At 41.5% G+C, this 17,260-nt stretch overlaps 1 protein-coding gene across 2 annotated transcripts in view; it reads left to right on the top strand.

Annotated features, from left to right (window-relative positions):
• Window positions 1-17,260, top strand: part of LOC100658716 (neuroligin 4 X-linked) — a 267,648-nt gene that overhangs the window by 230,208 nt on the left and 20,180 nt on the right. The gene's annotated exons all lie outside the window — the stretch shown is intronic.

Genomic DNA, 17,260 nt, shown 5'->3' on the forward strand with positions numbered 1-17,260 from the left:
CTCATCCCAGACCTTTTGAATCTGAAACTCTGGGAAAGGAGGGTGCTTGGGGCCCTGTGTTTCCTGAGTTCTCCAGGCGATGTTATTCCTGCTAACATTTGAGAAGTACTGCTCCACAGGACAATCCATGTATGTTACGTAAGAAATCAATGGCATAAAAAAATGTTGTTGTTCATAGGTGCCAGGGAGTCCATTCTAACTTATAGCAACTTTATGTGCAAGAGAACAGCACATTTCCCTGTCCTGCACCATCCTCATAATCATTACTGTGTTTGAGCCCATTGCGGCCAATGTATCAATCCATCTCGTTGAGGGTCTTCCTCTTTTTTGCTGACCCTCTACTTCACCAAGCATTATTTCCTTCTCCAGGGACTGATCCCTCCTGATAACGTGTCCAAAGTATGTGAGACATAGCCTCTCCATCCTTGCTTCTAAGGAGCGTTCTGGCTGAACTTCTTCCAAAACAGATTTGTTCCTTCTTCTGGCAGCCCATGGTATACTCAGTATTCTTTCACCAACACCACAATTCAAAGGTATCAGTTCTTCTTCAGTCTTCCCTATTAATTGTCCAGCTTTTGCATGCATATGAGGCAATTGAAAACACCATGGCTTGGGTCAGGATCATCTTTTTCCTCAAAGTGACAGCTTCGCTTTTTAACACTTTAAAGAGCTCTTTTGCAAGAGATTTGCCTAATGCAATGCATAGTTTAATTTCTTGACTGCTGCTTCCACGGGTGTTGGTTGTGGATCCAAGTAAGACGAAATCCTTGACAACTTCAATCTTTTCTTCATTTATCATGATGTTGCTTATTGGTCCAGTTGTGAGGATTTTTTCTTTATATTGAGGTGTAATCCATACTGAAGGCTGTGGTCTTTGATCTTTATTAGTAAGTGCTTCAAGTCCTCTTCAAGGTTGTGTCATCTGCATATTGTAGGTTGTTAATGAGTCTTCCTCCAATCCTGATGCCCCGTTCTTCTTCATATAGTCCAGCTTTTCGGATTGTTTGCTCAGCATACAGATTTAATAAGCATGACTTTAAACCACGCAGTATCCCCTTATTCTACTGGAAAAACTGCCTTTTGATCTATACAAAGTTTCCGCAGGAGCACAGTTAGGTGTCCTGGAATTCCCATTCTTTGCACTCTTATCCATAATGTGTTATAATCCACACAGTCAAATGCCTTTGCATAGTCAATAAAACACAGGTAGACATCTTTATGGTGTTCTCTGCTTTCAGCCAGGATCCATCTGACATCAGCAATTGTATCTCTCCTTGTACATCCTCTTCTGAACCCGATTTGAGTTTCTGGCAGTTCCCTGTCTATGTACTGCTATAACTGATTTTAAATGATCTTCAGCAGAATTTTACTTGTGTGTGATACTAATGATATTGTTTGATAATTTACGCCTTCTGTTGGATTCCTTTTTTTGGAATGGGTATAAATATGGATCTCTTCTAATCGGTTGGCCAGGTAGCTGTCTTCCAATTTTCTTGGCATAAATGAGTGAGTGCTTCCAGTGCTGCATTCATTCGCTGAAACGTTTTAATTGGTATTCTGTCAATTCCTGGAGGCTTGTTCTTCGCCAATGCCTTCAAAGCAGCTTGTCCCTCTTCCGTCAGTACCATCGGTTCCTGAAATGGCTGAACATCGACCAATCTTTTCGGTAGAGTGACGCTGTGTACCCCTTCCATCTTCTTTGGTTGCTTCCTGTATTGTTTAATATTTTCCACATAGAATCCTTCAATATTGCAACTCAGGCATAAGAAAATGGAAAAGTGTGTTTTATTATAAAAAGATTGTGTCATTATTTTTATTCACTTTCTCTCTAGATGAATGATCCATGCACACTCCAAAATGCTGTCTATTAAAATTACCTGGATTTTGTTTTTAATATGTGCACCAACATTGTACCCCAGAATAACTAAATAAACCACTGTGGCTTATGTATCAATATTTCTTAAAAATCCCCCAGATACTTTCTTTGGATAGAAACCCAGCAAAAAATCACTGCCATCAAGTCTATTCCGACTCATAGCGAACCTATAGGACAGAGTAGAAATGCCCCATAGGGTTTCCAAGGAGCGCCTGGCAGATTTGAACTGCTGATCTTTTGGTTAGCAGCCATAGTATCCACCAGGGTTTCTGTGGATAGAAAGGGTATTAAAAAATACAAAAAACTTCTAATCCAGTTTACCAGATGGCAATTTGGGATAAGGAGAGATAGAAAATCCTGCCTGTGAGTCAGTAGTTCAATTGTAAAATGGTTCTTCATTAACACACTGATGTTTTAAACCATTAAACCAGAAATATCCCCTAAAGTCTTCTTAAAACGAAAGCATAGCTTAACCAGTAAAGAATGTCTGCCTTGAGCATTGCACTGTTTCAAGATATATCCCTATATGTTGTTGTACTGTGTATATTCTCAACAACAACAAAATAACTCAATTTTTAAAGTGAATACTATATACTTTTAGCCACAGACACAAGCCAGGAAATCAGAAGTACTGGCAACTGACGGAAACCTCAGTTTCAGCATCAAGAATAAAATGAGATAAAGAAAGAAAAAGGCTTTGTAAGTAAAAAGGTATTTTGCATAAACGTTAGGTATTATTTGATATTTCTATTTAAATGTTCAATTCAAAGTGTAAAAAAAAGAAGTATTCCTTGCTTTGAAGACATTTAAAAGTGTAAGAATGTAGAGTTTAGCTGTAGAAGAAAATAGTGTTGGACACAATACCATCTTTCTTGAAAACTGTTTTGAAGGCACCCTGTTGAAAATTGCTCAGGATTCCACGTTCAACAAATTGTTGGGGGCAGAGAAAAACCTCACCTGACCTGAAACCTGAACAAGGCGGGGAGTATTACCTGATTTTTCAAATTAATCTTGGATCATTAGACAAATTGTTATCTGTTGTCCATCATTTGCTTTTGTCTCCATGCCAATAGTATAATTAATACGAACACATTTTCTCAGTTAATATCCTTAAGTAAATTCAGATTCCAAAACAACAATACCAGAAGCAACAACAAAATAATTGTGAAGGCGTCTGTCTTAGTCTCCTAAACCAAAAATCAAATTCATTGTCCTTGAGTCGATTCTGACTCACAGCCACCCTATAGGACACAGTAGAACTGCGCCCATAGGGTGTCCAAGGAGTGGGTGGTAGATTCCAACTGCAGACCTTTTGGTTAGCAGCCGAGCTTTTAACCACTGCACCTGCCACCAGGGCTGTCTTAGTCTCCTAGTGCTGCTATAACAGAAACACCAAAAGTGGGCGCTTTAACCAACAAACATTTATTCTCTGACACTTTAGGAGGCTAGAACTCTGAATTCAGGGTGTTGGCTCTGGGGGAAGGCTCTGTCTGTTGGCTCTGGGGGAAGGTCCTTGCCTGTTTCCAGCTTCCGTTCCTCAGATCCCTGGCAATCTTCGGGTATTGTGGCATCCGTCTTCCCCTATCTGTGCTTGCTTGCTTCTGTGCCTAACCTGTTCCTTTTATATCTCAAAAGTGATTCAAGACACACCCTACACTGGTGCAGCCTCATTAACGTAACAAAGAAAACCCCATTCCCAAATGGGATCACATCCACAGGGGTAAGGGTTAGGATTTACACCATTTTTGACGGCGGGGGGGGCGCCGGTGGACACAGTTCAAACCATAACAGGGTCTCACATGATAAATTCTCATTGTGTAAGTTTTAAAGTGATGTTTGGAATTTATAACTCTTTGACGGTGTGTCTACTTAGGCCTCCTCGCCCCCAAGCTCAGTGGTGGGAATGGTGTTGAGGAGGAAGGTGCTCGTTGATAAAGACAAGAGATATCATACAAACCAGGTGACACTGAGTGGACCCTGGCTCTTGGCGACCCCATGTGCGTCAGAGTAGACTTGTGCTCCATAGGGTTTCCAATGACTGATTTTTCAGAAGTAGGTCACCAGGCCGTTCTTCCAACACTCCTCTGGGTGGACTCGAACCTCCAGCCTTTCAGTTAGCAGATGAGCTACTCACGATTTGCACCACCGGGGGACTCCAGATATAAAGTGGATTTAGTCCAATATATGGGGACCCATCATATAAACACTATGACTTAAAGCATTTCCCCAATTAAAAAAAAAAAAAATGCGTCAAATGAGCAAATTCCTCGTAAGCTTTATCATTATAGTTTTGCTCACTTTGAAGACCGTAGCTCAAGGATATAGTAATATACCCATATGTTTTCCCAAACCATAAAAGAAGCCAGATTCCATCACAGTGAGTCCAAAAAGAACAAGGACTTTCAGATACCCGCGTTGAGCATAAATTTGACTTCACAATTCCTGGCAGAAAAACCAAAAAAGGAGAGACACATTTGGTTCTGAGACTTTTTTTATTTGTGGCGAGAGAAAGCTTTTCACTTTTCCTCCTGCCTCCTTATGAAGAGCAGTTATGGGATTGGGAATAAAAAAGGGGGCGGTGGAGGAAAGTATCCTGTTCTTCTCTTATGTGGTAGGTGGCAGATTCCACAATGATGTTAAGGATAAGGCACCGAAGTCAGAGACGACACCCCTAAAGGGAGACCCTTACCATTATACGTAATGATCACCTACGCTCTTGAAACTTTACAATCACTGTCTGGGCTCTTCGAAGTCTATTTTTAAAAGAGCGGCACCAGATAGCTACAGCTGCTGCTGAAAGCAACTGCGAGGGTGCTACAGTACTCATTGCAACACTACTTACAACAGCCAAAAGGTGGGAACAACCCACTGCCCTTCAGCAGATGAATGGATAAACGAAATGTGGCCGTACCAACAACGGAGTATTACCCAACTCTAAAGAGAAGGAAGTTCTGGTACATTCTACAACATGGGTGAACCTTTGAAACATCCTGTTGAGTGACATAAGTTACTCACAAACAGACAAGGATGACAGAGTTTTAGTTTAAAAAAAAAAAAAAATTGCTGTCCAGTGGATTATGACTCATGGTAATTCCATGTGTGTCAGAGCAGAGCTATGCTCTGCAAGGTTTTCAAGGTTGTGACCTTTCAGAGGCAGATGAGCAAAACTTTATTCTGAGGTGCCTTTGGGTGGGCTTCAAATGCCAACCTTTAAGTCAGTAGCCAAGAGCTTGACCATTGGCACCGCCACGATTTCAATACGGGTAGTGGTGATGGTGGTAAACCATGGCGAACGTACTTAATGTCGTTGAATTGTACGTGTAACAAAGTTGAAATGGCAGATGTTTTGTTATATATATACATTTTTTACCACATCTATATTTTTGGCATGACTGTGAAGAGCAGTGGTCCTCAAAGTATGAATGTGCTTAAGATCACTCAGGGCTTCACAGCACAGATGGTTGGGAGGCTTGGTGAGCTGGGCTGGAGCTGAAGCGTTTACATTTTTTCTGAGAACTCAGGTTATCTTGGTGAATCTTTGAGCCACACTGAAAAAGCCGGGCCTCCTAGGTTCTCATTACCAGGTTGGCCAGTAGGGCTTGGGTTAGGCTTAAGGCATACTTGTTATGTTTAGTCTTGGTTTGGGGTTAGGGCTCAATGTAGGGTTAGGTCTAGGATTCCTATTAAATAAAGTATTAGGTGTTCTTTTAGAGTCCATGTAAGAGTGAGCATAATTCATGTTCTCTTGAAGGAACACAAGTGGTCCAAAGAGTAAACAAGTGAATTACGTGGTGTCACATGGTAATACTGCAATGAGGAAAAATACATCAGGTCACGAAAATGATGAGGGGGAGAGGTTGCAGCTTTAACTCCAGCGGTCAAGGAAGGAAGTGTTCATCGAGAAGAAGACAGATTTGGACAAAAATTTGTAGGAGATGTGTCTTAGTCATGTACTGCCCCAATAACAGAAATACCACAAATGAATGGCTTTAATGAACAGAAATTTATTCTCTCACAGTTTAGGAAGCTGGAAGTCCCAAATTCAGGGCACCAGCTCTAGGGGAAGGCTTTCTCTCTGTGTTGGCTTTGGAGGAAGGAAGGTCCTTGTCATCAATCTTGTCCTGGTCTAGGAGCTTCTCAGCACAGGAACCCTAAGTCCAAAGGATGCTCTCTGCTTCTGGTGCTGCTTTCTTGGTGGTAATGAGGGCCCTCTCTTCTCTGCTTGATTCTTTCTTTTATATCTCAAAAGAGATTGACTGAAGATAGAGCCTAATCCTGTAGATTGAGTTCTGCCTCATTAACATAACTGAGTCTAATCCTGCCTTATTAACATCATAGAAGCAGGATTTACAACACATAGGAAAATCATATCAGATGGCAAAATGGAGGACAACCACACAATACTGGGAATCACAGCCTAGCCAAGTTGACACATATTTTGGGGGGGGACACGATTCAATCCATGACAAAGTGAAACACATAATGCTTATGTTCAAGCAGGGAGGACAGAAAAAAATTAACAAAATGAGTAAATTACATGCTGTGATTGTCCCATTTGTGGAAGCTCAAAGGCCTCCTCATCTTTGTCCATGTAGCTAACACAGCACTGGATGCTGAGCAGCCCTTCATAAACAGTTTTTCAAGAACTGAAGACAGAAACTGGAGTATGGCCCCGGCCACCCTTATAGCTCAGTAATGAGGTCACTCCCGAGGTTCACCCTTTAGCCAAAGATTAGACAGGCCCATAAAACAAAACGAGACTAAAGGGGCACACCGGCCCAGGGGCAGGGACTAGAAGGCACAAGGGGACAGGAAAGCTGGTAATGGCAAACTCAAGGTCGAGAAGGGGAGGTGTTGACATGTTGTGGGGCTGATAACTGATGTCACAAAACAGTATATGTATTAATTGTTTAATGAGAAACTTCTTTGCTTGGTAAAACTGCATCAAAGTACAGCAGAAAATAAAAGAAATGAAGGGACAAATTTGCCCAGAGGAAGACGGGGCAGCTCTCTGCTTCCCTCTGAACCATTTTCATGTGGGTGACTCAGGCAGTGAAAAACACCTTGTTGTCATCGTTGTAGGGTGCCACCGAGTTGATTCTGACTCATAGTGACCCTATGTGACAGAGTACAACTGCCCCATAGGGTTTTCCAGGCTGTGACCTTTACAGGAAGGAGCCCTGGTAGTTCAGCCTTTAAGTGCTCAGCTGCTAACCTGAAGGCTGGTGCTTCAAACCCACCCAGAGGCTCCGTGTGAGAAAGACCTTGCCAACTGCTGTAACTGCTGCTGTTGCTGGTGGTGCCGTCAAGTTGATTCTAACTCACAGCGACTCAGTGTGACAGAGGAGAACTGGTCCATAGGATTTTCTTGGCTGTAATCTTTATGGGAGCAGATCACCAGGCCTTCCCCTGCAGAACTTCTGTATGGGTTTCAACCATCAAGCTTTCTGTTACCAACGGGGCACTAATCGTCATACCACGAGGGCTCCTGAGAGGCGTCTTAGGGTCATAGGATTTTCACATCAGGGAAAGAGTGAACACATTTTTCTTTGCATCCCTATTTTTAGTTTTTTTCTGCCTTTGTCCATCAAGCTTGGCAGTCTGAAGATATTGATGGTGTTAGGATGAGTCTATGCTGTGCTTTGGAAACATATCTTTCTTTTAAATTTTCCTAATAATTTATTTTTGTTTGTTTTTACTTGTGTCACATTTTGTTTTAAAATGCCTTCCTTGTGTATACAATCACCAAGGAAGTTATTACTGCTTCAAATATCCCAAGAATATAATAATGATTGCACCTTGTGCTAACACATGGAAATTTGATTGTCCCTCGGGACACAAAACATGCTATTGGCCTTTCTCTTAATAACCACTGATGCCAATAAACACTTAATAACTATTTATCTGCAGAAGATGGTAATAGTTTCTTGTATCTACATAGGGCTTTGCAATATACCATTCATTATCTCATTTGATGTAGTTGGTAGCTTCCCCAGTTTTTCCCTTTTGTGAGGGTGATATAATGAGAGAAGGGTGGTTTAATGGGAAAGGTCCAGGGTTTTGAGTTAAGAACACCAGAATTTGTAAGAGCCAGCCAGGAGTCTCAAGGCTCTTGGGAACTGTCAGCTGGGATACAAGCCTAGAGAGTAGATCTCCATTTCAAGCGTTGTTAGCTGCCATCAAGTCAATTCCAAATCATGGCAACTCCCTGTATTACAGAGTAGAACTGGGGTTGGGCCAGAAAACCAAAAAGACAAGAAAACCCTACGTGAACCATGGCCTCTTCTACCTTGAGAATCGAAGAACTAGATGGTACCCGGCTACCACTATTAGATATTCTGATCAGGAACACAGTAGATAAATCCTGACAAAAAGCAAGAAAAATATGGAACAGAACTTCAAATTCTTAAAGAATCCAGATTTACTGGAAATATTGAGGCTGAAGGAGTTCCCAAAACTATGGCCATGAGTTGCTCTCCAAACCTTGAATGGGAACTATCCTATGAAGTCTCCTTTAACACTTTAGCCCAAAGAGTAAAGATTGTCACCCTTGAGTATTGTGTTACTTAAAGTAAAAAAAAAAAATCTTTATAAGACCAAAGGGTTAACAGCTATTTTAAAGCTTAGATGAGAAAGTTGGGGGGGGCAGAGAGATTAAGTAAATGGAAATGAAACAACTAGAACAGAAATAACGAGAATGTTGATACGATGTGAGGAATGTAACCAGTGTCACTGGTCATTATGTCTAGACACTGTGAAATGGGAGCAGATTTTGCTGTGTATATTTTCACTAAAATTAATAATAATAAAAAAAGGCCCGACAACCAATTGAATGAGGAAGTCGTCAACCAATTCTAGAAAATCTTCAAGCTTGAGTTTTTTAAATTAAAATCAATCTTTTAAACTCAAGGGGGATTTGTTTCAAGGTTTGTTATTACCAATTTTTTCATCCTTATGAAACTGACTAATTTCCTTCAGATTTTTGTACTTACTATCTAATAAACACACTGTATAGATTTTTTTTTTAATAGATTATTTGATATTTTGTTTATCCACCATTCATCTCTCAGTTCGTTGTACTGTGGTGGCTTGCGTGTTGCTGTGATGCTGGAAACTATGCCACTAGTATCTCAAATACCAGCAGGGGCACCTATGGGGGCCAGGTTTCAGGGGAGCTTCCAGACTAAGACAGACTGAGAAGAAGGATCTGTTGATCTACTTCTAAAAACACCGTCCAGTGAAAACCTTATGGATAGTGGCGGAACATGCTCTGATGTTCACCCATTGCAGGACATAGCATGTGATTAAGAACCGACGGTTCTTAAGGAAGGAAGGAAGACATGCAAGCTGCGCTGACGGCATTTGTGAAAAACAAATCTCTGGGAATTGACAGAAATACCAAATGAGATGTTTCAACAAATGGATGCAGAACTGGAAGTGCTCACTCGTCTATGCCAAGAAATTTGGAAGACGGCTACCTGGCCAACCAACTGGAAGAGATACATATTTATGCCTATTCCCAAGAAGGTGAACCAACACAGATTAATATCACAGGCAAGTAAAACTATGTCGAAGATAATTCAAAAATGGCTGCACCAGTACGTCCACAGAGAACTGCCAGAAATTCAAGCTGGATTCAGAAGAGGGTGTGGAAACAGGGATATCATTGCTGATGTCAGATGGATCCTGGCTGAAGGCAGAGAATACCAAAAAGATGTTTACCTGTGTTTTATTGACTATGCAAAGGCATTCGACTCTGTGGATCATTACAATTTATGGATAACATTGCAAAGAATGGGAATTCCAAAACAAATAATTGTGCTCATGAAGAACCTTTACATAGATCAAGAGGCAGTCATCCCAACAGAACAAGGGGAAAATCAGAAAAGGTGTGGGTTAGGGTTGTACCCTTCCACTATACCTATTCAATCTGTATGCTGAGCAAATAAGCCGAGAAGCTGGAGTATATGAAGAAGAACCGGGCATCAGGATTGGAGGAAGACTCATTAACAACCTGCGCTATGCAGATGACACAACCTTGCTTGCTGAAAGTGAGGAGGACTTGAAGCACTTACTGATGAAGATCAAAGACCACAGCCTTCAGTATGGATTACACCTCAACATAAAGAAAACAAAAATCCTCACAACGGGACCAATAAGCAACACCATGATAAATGGAGAAAAGATTGAAGTTGTCAAGGATTTCATTTTACTTGGATCCACAATCAACGCCCATAGAAGCAGCAGTCTAGAAATCAAAAGACACATTGCACTGGGCAAATCCGATGCAAAAAAGCCTCTCTATAGTGTTAAAGAGCAAAAATGTCACCTTGAGGACTAAGGTGCTCCTGACCCAAGCTGTAGTCAATCTCCTCCTACGCCTGTGCAGGCTGAACACCAAACAAGGAAGACTGAAGAATTGCCGCATTTGAATTATGGCCTTGGCAAAGAATATTGAATATTGCATGGACTCCCAGAGGAACAAACCAATCTGTCTTAGAAGTGAGAACGGAGAGACTTCATCTCATGTACTTGGGACATGTTATCAGTGGGGCCAAGTCCCTGAAGAAGGACACGATGCTTGGTAAAGTAGAGGGTCAGTGAAAAAGAGGAAGACCCTCAACGAGATGGACACAGGGGCTGCAACAATGGGTTCAAGCGTAACAACGATGGTAAGCATGGTGCAGAACTGGGCAGAGTTTCATTATGTTGTACATGGGTCGCTATGATTTTGAGCCAAATTGATGGCACCTTGCAACAGCAACAGAAACTCTGGTCATGTGGTGCTTAAGAGCTACAGCTGCTAACCAAAGGTCAGCAGTTCGAATCCACCAGGTGCTCCTTGGAAACCCTATGGGGCAGTTCTACTCTGTCCTATAGGGCTGCTATGAGTCACAGTTGACTTCATGGCAACAGGTTTGTTTTTTTAAAACAACAACAGCCACATTTTTTTTCCAGAATATAATTGGTTTTATTTATTTGAATTAATCTAATTCCAACTAAAAGACTTTAAATATTTGTACAAACTCATTCTAGATAATTCTAAATAAATGAATGAGGTTATAATATAGTTTATGAAAAGAATGCAAGGCATCTTATTTCCATTTTAATGAGGCCGCCTTTTGGAAACCTCTGCCATGGACCACCATGTAGCCTTCATAATTAGGTTTGTTCTGCCAACATTGGACTTACGAAATATTGACATGATAATTAGACATAATAGAAGGGATATTAGTTATTACCCATTTCATTTTTAAGTAAGATAAAAACTAAAAATGGAGATGCTAAATTTCCATCAGCTTTACCACTTGAGCCAATTTGAATATATAGCTTCCCTTTCCTTCGAGCCCTCACTTTCTAAGGGCCTGCCCTTTGGTTAAATCATAAATGATTCCAAAAAGAAAACGTAAGCTTCACCTTGTAATAAACACGCTCAGTGAATGTTTTCGTTCAGACACCAAAGAACACAGATTTGCGTTTGTTTGCCTGATTTTCATTTTGTAGATCTCTGTGCTAATCATCATCACAGAGCTCTTCTAACCTAAAATAAAGCTGTTTATTCTCAGTGCAGAATTTCTATTCGACTATTTCCTTTTGGGGTTTAGTCCTTTAAATTAAATATGTGTGTCTCATTGCTTTAGAAAGATAACTGAGGCTCTAATTAAACTACAGCTGCTGGTTGCTGGTGAATGGCCATGCTAAAAAAAATTAGAGACCAAAAAAAAAAAAAGATCCATTGTCCAGCCAATTTTGACTCACAGTGACCCTATAGGACAGAGTAGAACTGCCCCACAGGGTTTCCAAGGAACAGCTGATGGATTTGAATGGCAGACCTTTTGTTTAGCAGCTGAGCTCTTAACCACTGTGCCACCAGGTAATTAGATTCTGGTTAATAGTCTCCAAAGACACCTACTGTGCTTGTCTCCATAATCTTCTGAAAGAGAAGAGACGGTGGGCGTTAAATTCTTATTACAAATTAATTAAGAGGTAGCTACACCTGTTCTCCTTGGGTTTCTTACTGTTGAATGGCAGTAAATGGAAACGCAGACACTCCCAAGGGATTCCCCCAAGCCCTCTGCCATAATCTGAAAGAATAAAAGTCATTTAGAATATGATTATTCTAATAATAACCCAAAACTTTCCTATTCTAAGGGCAATCTTAAAACCAAATAAAAATATTCCTTTTTTCGGTAATAGCCACATCACTCAACATGCGGAGGGAAAACGTGATTTTTCTTTTTGGGCAGATTTTTTCCATAAAGCCTATTTTAAAATAACTACACAATCACTGAATATGTGCCCGTGTGGGTATCTGCTGTTCATCCCAGGGCCAGCAGTGAAATGTGGCAACAGCGGAGCAGCCATCATTCAGTCGTTCACTGAAGCTGTCTCTTTTGTATCTTTCTTTCTTTGTTCAGCTGTTGGGCTGGGGGTGGGGTGGCTGATTTACAAGCTTGATTTAAAGCACAGTGACTTTCTAAAGCCCAGTGTTGCATCTGCTGAAATGCCTAGAGTGTTTGGAGACTAAAAAAAACCCGCTGCAGTCCAGCCGATCCCGGCTCATAGCAATCCTATAGGACAGAGTAGAACTGCCCCATAGTGTTTCCAAGGAGCGGCTGGTGGATTCGAACTACTGACCTTTTGGTAAAGTGTCCATCAATAAAAGTAGGCCTTTGTTTAAAATCTCTCGTCTTATCTAAGTGGAACCATGCAACGTTTATCCTTTTGAGTCTCCCTGATTTCCCTCAGCATCATGTTTTCAAGGTTCATCCATGTCCTACCATGTTTCAGGACTTATTCCTTTTTATGGTGGGATCATAGGCAATGCCTAAAAACAGGAAAATGCATAGAAATAGAAAGTAGGTTAGGGTTACCCAGAGCTGCGATGTGAGTTTCTATTCCAGGTGATGAAAAAGTTTTAGAAATAGATGGTTGCAAAGGTCACACAACCTTGTGAAAGTAATTCACGCCCATCGACTTGTACCCTTAAAAATGGCTAAAATGGCAAATTTTATGCTATATATATTGCTGTTGTTGCTAGATGCCACTGAGCTGATTTAGACTCATAGCGACCCCATGAGGCAGAGTAGAACTTCACCCATAGGATTTTCCAGGCTGTAATCCTTACGGGAGCAGCCCTGTTGGTATGGTGGTTAAGGGCTCAGCTGCTAACTGGAAAGGTCAGTGGCTCAAACCCACCAGCTGCTCTTCGGGAGAAAGATGTGGCAGTCTGCTTCCGTAAAAATTTACAGCCGTGGAGACACGATGGGTGCATTTCTACGCTGTCCTGTAGGGTAGCTATGAGTAGAATCAACTGGATGACCAGGGGTGTTTTTGAATTTTTATGAAAGCAGAGGGTCATCAGCTTCCAGGCCTTTCTGTGGCAGAGCCTCTGGGTAGATTCAAACCACCAACCTTTCTGTTAGCAGCCAAGTGCTTAGCCATCGCATCAGCAGGGCTATAATATATATTATACCAAAATTAAATTTTTTTTTAAATTTTCTCATAGACAGTCAAGTGTTTTCTCCCATTAATTCGTTTAGAGTTCCATACCCTGAGGAGAACAGGTTTCTAAGAACGCTTCCGTCAACACTCATCTTGGGTAGTGGGTATGACTCTGTTCCCGAAGATAGTAGCTACAATCATTTTGGTTTCTACAATCTGAAGAAAACAACAGCAGCAATTGGTTGAGGTTTGCCAAGTGTCTGATGCCTATCAAAACTTTAAAGAAATCGCACCATTGGAGTCACAGGTGAGAAGGTTGCTTTGCCAGGAGAAACCCCTTTCTCTTCGAATCCTGACTCCTCTGCGCCACAGAGCTATCTTGTGGACGCCTGTCCTTTCTCCACCTACTCCTATTCAGAGACAATCTTGGCCATGTACAGACTAATAAAAGGGAAGATAGACTTACACTCCAAATGGTGTTTATGGTTCAGGTATTCATTGCCACAAACCATCTTCCTTAACATTAAGGTGCCCAGGTAGTCCAAGTGGTTTGTAAAAGTTGTTGACTCAAACACACTCAGCAGTCCTACAGAAGAAAAGCCTGGCGATATGGTTCCACAAAGATTCCAGGCAAGGAAACCCTATGGAGCAAGGTTCTACTCTGTCACACGTGGGCTTGCCATGAGTTGCAATCAGCTTGAGGTGCCAAGGGGTTGGTTTACATTTATTGATTTTTAACCCACTGACGTCTTAAACCTGGACTATAGAAAACACCACCGTGGGGTGATCAGGACAGGAAACGAATGTGCTCTTGTAAAGAAAATAAAAATCCGTTTGCATTCATTGTGTACCTGCAACAGGACTCTCCTTTGTGGATAGTTCAAAAAAAAATTCCATGGCTGTTGTAGCGGATGGAGATTTCATGGCCGCCTGTATGGAAACATCGCCGTCAAAACAACATTCAGTTGTTAAATTTCAGACATCCATGGATGGCCGCCTCCCTCAGCCACCTTGCGGGATATTTTGGACGGAATTCAAAATCACCAAGATCAAACCCTTCAATAGGATGCTATTCGAAGGACAAAGAGGAGGCTCGACACAGAATATTAACCAGCCTGCCATGGAAGAGGTGACAACCGTCCCGTTTCGCTAGGGAGGAAACCATCCTGATTTAATACAGGCTGACGGTTTACCGTAGGTCGCAAAGCCCCACGTCACCCGGCAGGGACAAAATAAGCAAGCAGGTGGTTTTTGCGAGAGTTGAGAGAGAGAGGTGGCTGCAGACTAGGTGTGCTAAAACAAATCTGGCACACAGTTACCCGAGCTTTTAGGAATTAATCATCACTTCCTTTAATTGGCAAGAGAGGATCATCTTACGGTTTTTATACTGCTAGCCGAATTGGCGTTACCAGCCATTTTAACGCATACACCCTATGAAAGGGGCTTTTACTCCCAAGCAAAGCGTGACTCCTTTTAGAAGAAAGGATGTAAAAAGTTTAGCGGTAAACGCAGGTGGTACAAAACATTTGTTGGCAGGAGACACAAATTAGTAATCGCTAATTAAATTTAGAGGAGGGTGTTGAATGACGTCTGAACATACCAAATAATCACAGCTGATCTCACATTAAATTGCTATGAACTTTAAATTTGGGGAATATGTGTTAAATAGATGCTTGTATCTTGCAGTCATCGCGTTAAATTTATTTGCAGGTACCGGAGGCTGTGAGCTGTGTTTTGTGCTTAGAGTGGTTAGTGCCCTTTTAGAAAAAACAAAAACAAAAAACTCCCTGCTGATTTCTTTTGAGGCAGGCCATTCATATATGATTCCCCTCCTCGCTCCCATGGAGCATTTTTCACAGACGGGCAGGAAAAAATAAATGAAAACCTCACAGAGCGCCCCGCCCCTCCGTGAGTATATGGACTCATTATTTAGTTATTTTGCTGTTAGATGTTAAAAGCTGGCACTCGCGAGCGTTTCTAATTGTTTTCCCATTTGGGTGGGGATGGGATTTGGAAGAGTCAGGTTTTGATTGGCTCAGCGGTAGAATCTTCACCTTCCGTGCCATAGACCATGGTTCGATTCCCGGCCACAGCAGCTCATGCGCAGCCACCACCCATCTGTCAGTAGAGGCATAGGTGTTGCTGTCATGCTGAACAGGTTTCAGCCGAGCTTCCAGAGTAAGACAGACTAGGAAGAAAGGCCTGGCAATCCACTTCTGAAAATCAGCCTGTGAAAACCCTACGGATCACAAGAGCCAGAACGGTGTCTGATCATGGAGGTGGCACAGAACTGGACAGTGTCTCGTTCCCACTGGGCATGGGGTCCTCATGAGCAGGGGGCGAGCTCCATGACAGTTAACAACAGTGGTTTGGATTTATGTTATTTTAGGGCCCAGATTGGTCTGTATTTAGATAAACCCACACTAGATGACCATATGGAGTTAATTAGCATTAGTTGAAATGAGCGAATGATATGACCCTTTGGGGAAAAAAATAGTACCCAAAGGGAAAATACCTTAATTGGGTTATTTTTGGTAAAGGCAAATAAGAATTCGAAAAGAGCAAAGAAATGCTTTTAAAGGTCTATTTTTGGTTAGGAGGCTTGCCCAGTGCAGATTTGGGTATAAAATTGAATTAAAGTTTGTGCAATGATCGAAACTTAGTGAATGGTTTAGAAAATATTTGGGGCTTTGAATCTGAGTAGCATTGTGTATGTCTTTATACAAAACAAGTTCAATCAGCAGAGAAAAATAGTTTTTTCCAGGTCAAGTTATTTTGCAGTATGAGAGGAAAAGGGAATACGATAGATTTCTAAAACCAATCATTCTGCTATCGTCAATGCCAAAGGCGTCTTGTTTGTGACTTCTAAGGAGGAGCCAAGATTTTGACACCTCGGGTGAAATCTCCATTCTGAATTTACAGAATCCTCCTTCTTTTTAAAATAAAACGTGCCAGCTCTAAGATGAATTTTTGACACAGTTGGGGAAATTTGAATATGGACTAGCTTTTGGCTGAGATTCAGAAATTATCCATTTTGGGGTATGCTGGTAATGTTTTTGCTATATAGAAAAGTAGAAATGCATGCTGAAATATATATATAAGCGTGGACGCTCACGTGGCGGTGAATTACTTTGAAACTTGAGCATGAAGAGTAAAATTAAACTATTAAGAAGGAATTGGATGGTAAAATGGACACACACGGCTTTTGTATATACACAAGCACAAACACACAGATGCTACAAAGCCAGAAACACACGGACTCATACACAACCATAAACATACACATACCCAAACACACACACATAGCCATAAACCCACACACACAACCACACACACACTCAGCCATAAACACACACATACACACACAGTTTTTTCTCTGATCACCTTCTCTTCGTTGTTCTTTTGTACTTTGCAAAGAAAATGAAACCGTGTACAGGAATGCTACTTTGAGACTAGTAACATTTACAAAGTTTCCTGGTATCCTCTTATGTTACACACCTTTTAAAGAACGCTGGTGGAACAATGGTAAAGCGCTTGGCTTCTAACCAAAAGGTCTGCACCCACCCAGGGGCTCTGCAGGAGAGAAACTACCATCTGCTCCTGTAAAGATTACAGCCCAGGAAACCCTATGGAGCAGTTCTACTCTGTCACATGGGCCGCTACCAGTCAGAATTGACTCGACAACACCCAACAACAACAAAACACATTTTAGATGAATTTTGCCTTATCCCTAAGCCACATCCAAGCCCACAGAGGAGACCTCTCATCAGAATGCCATCAGGAACAGCATTCATTATAAGCCTTATTTACATAAAGTAATCCTGGTGGCATAGTGATAAAAGCAATCCGCTGCTAACCAAAAGGTCAGTGGTTCGAAACCCCCAGCAGCTCTGTGGGAGAAAGATGTGGCAGTCAGCTGTAGAGATTTACAGCCTTGGA

The sequence above is a fragment of the Loxodonta africana genome, chromosome Y, assembly GCF_030014295.1.
Source record: "Loxodonta africana isolate mLoxAfr1 chromosome Y, mLoxAfr1.hap2, whole genome shotgun sequence".
NCBI lineage: Eukaryota > Metazoa > Chordata > Mammalia > Proboscidea > Elephantidae > Loxodonta > Loxodonta africana.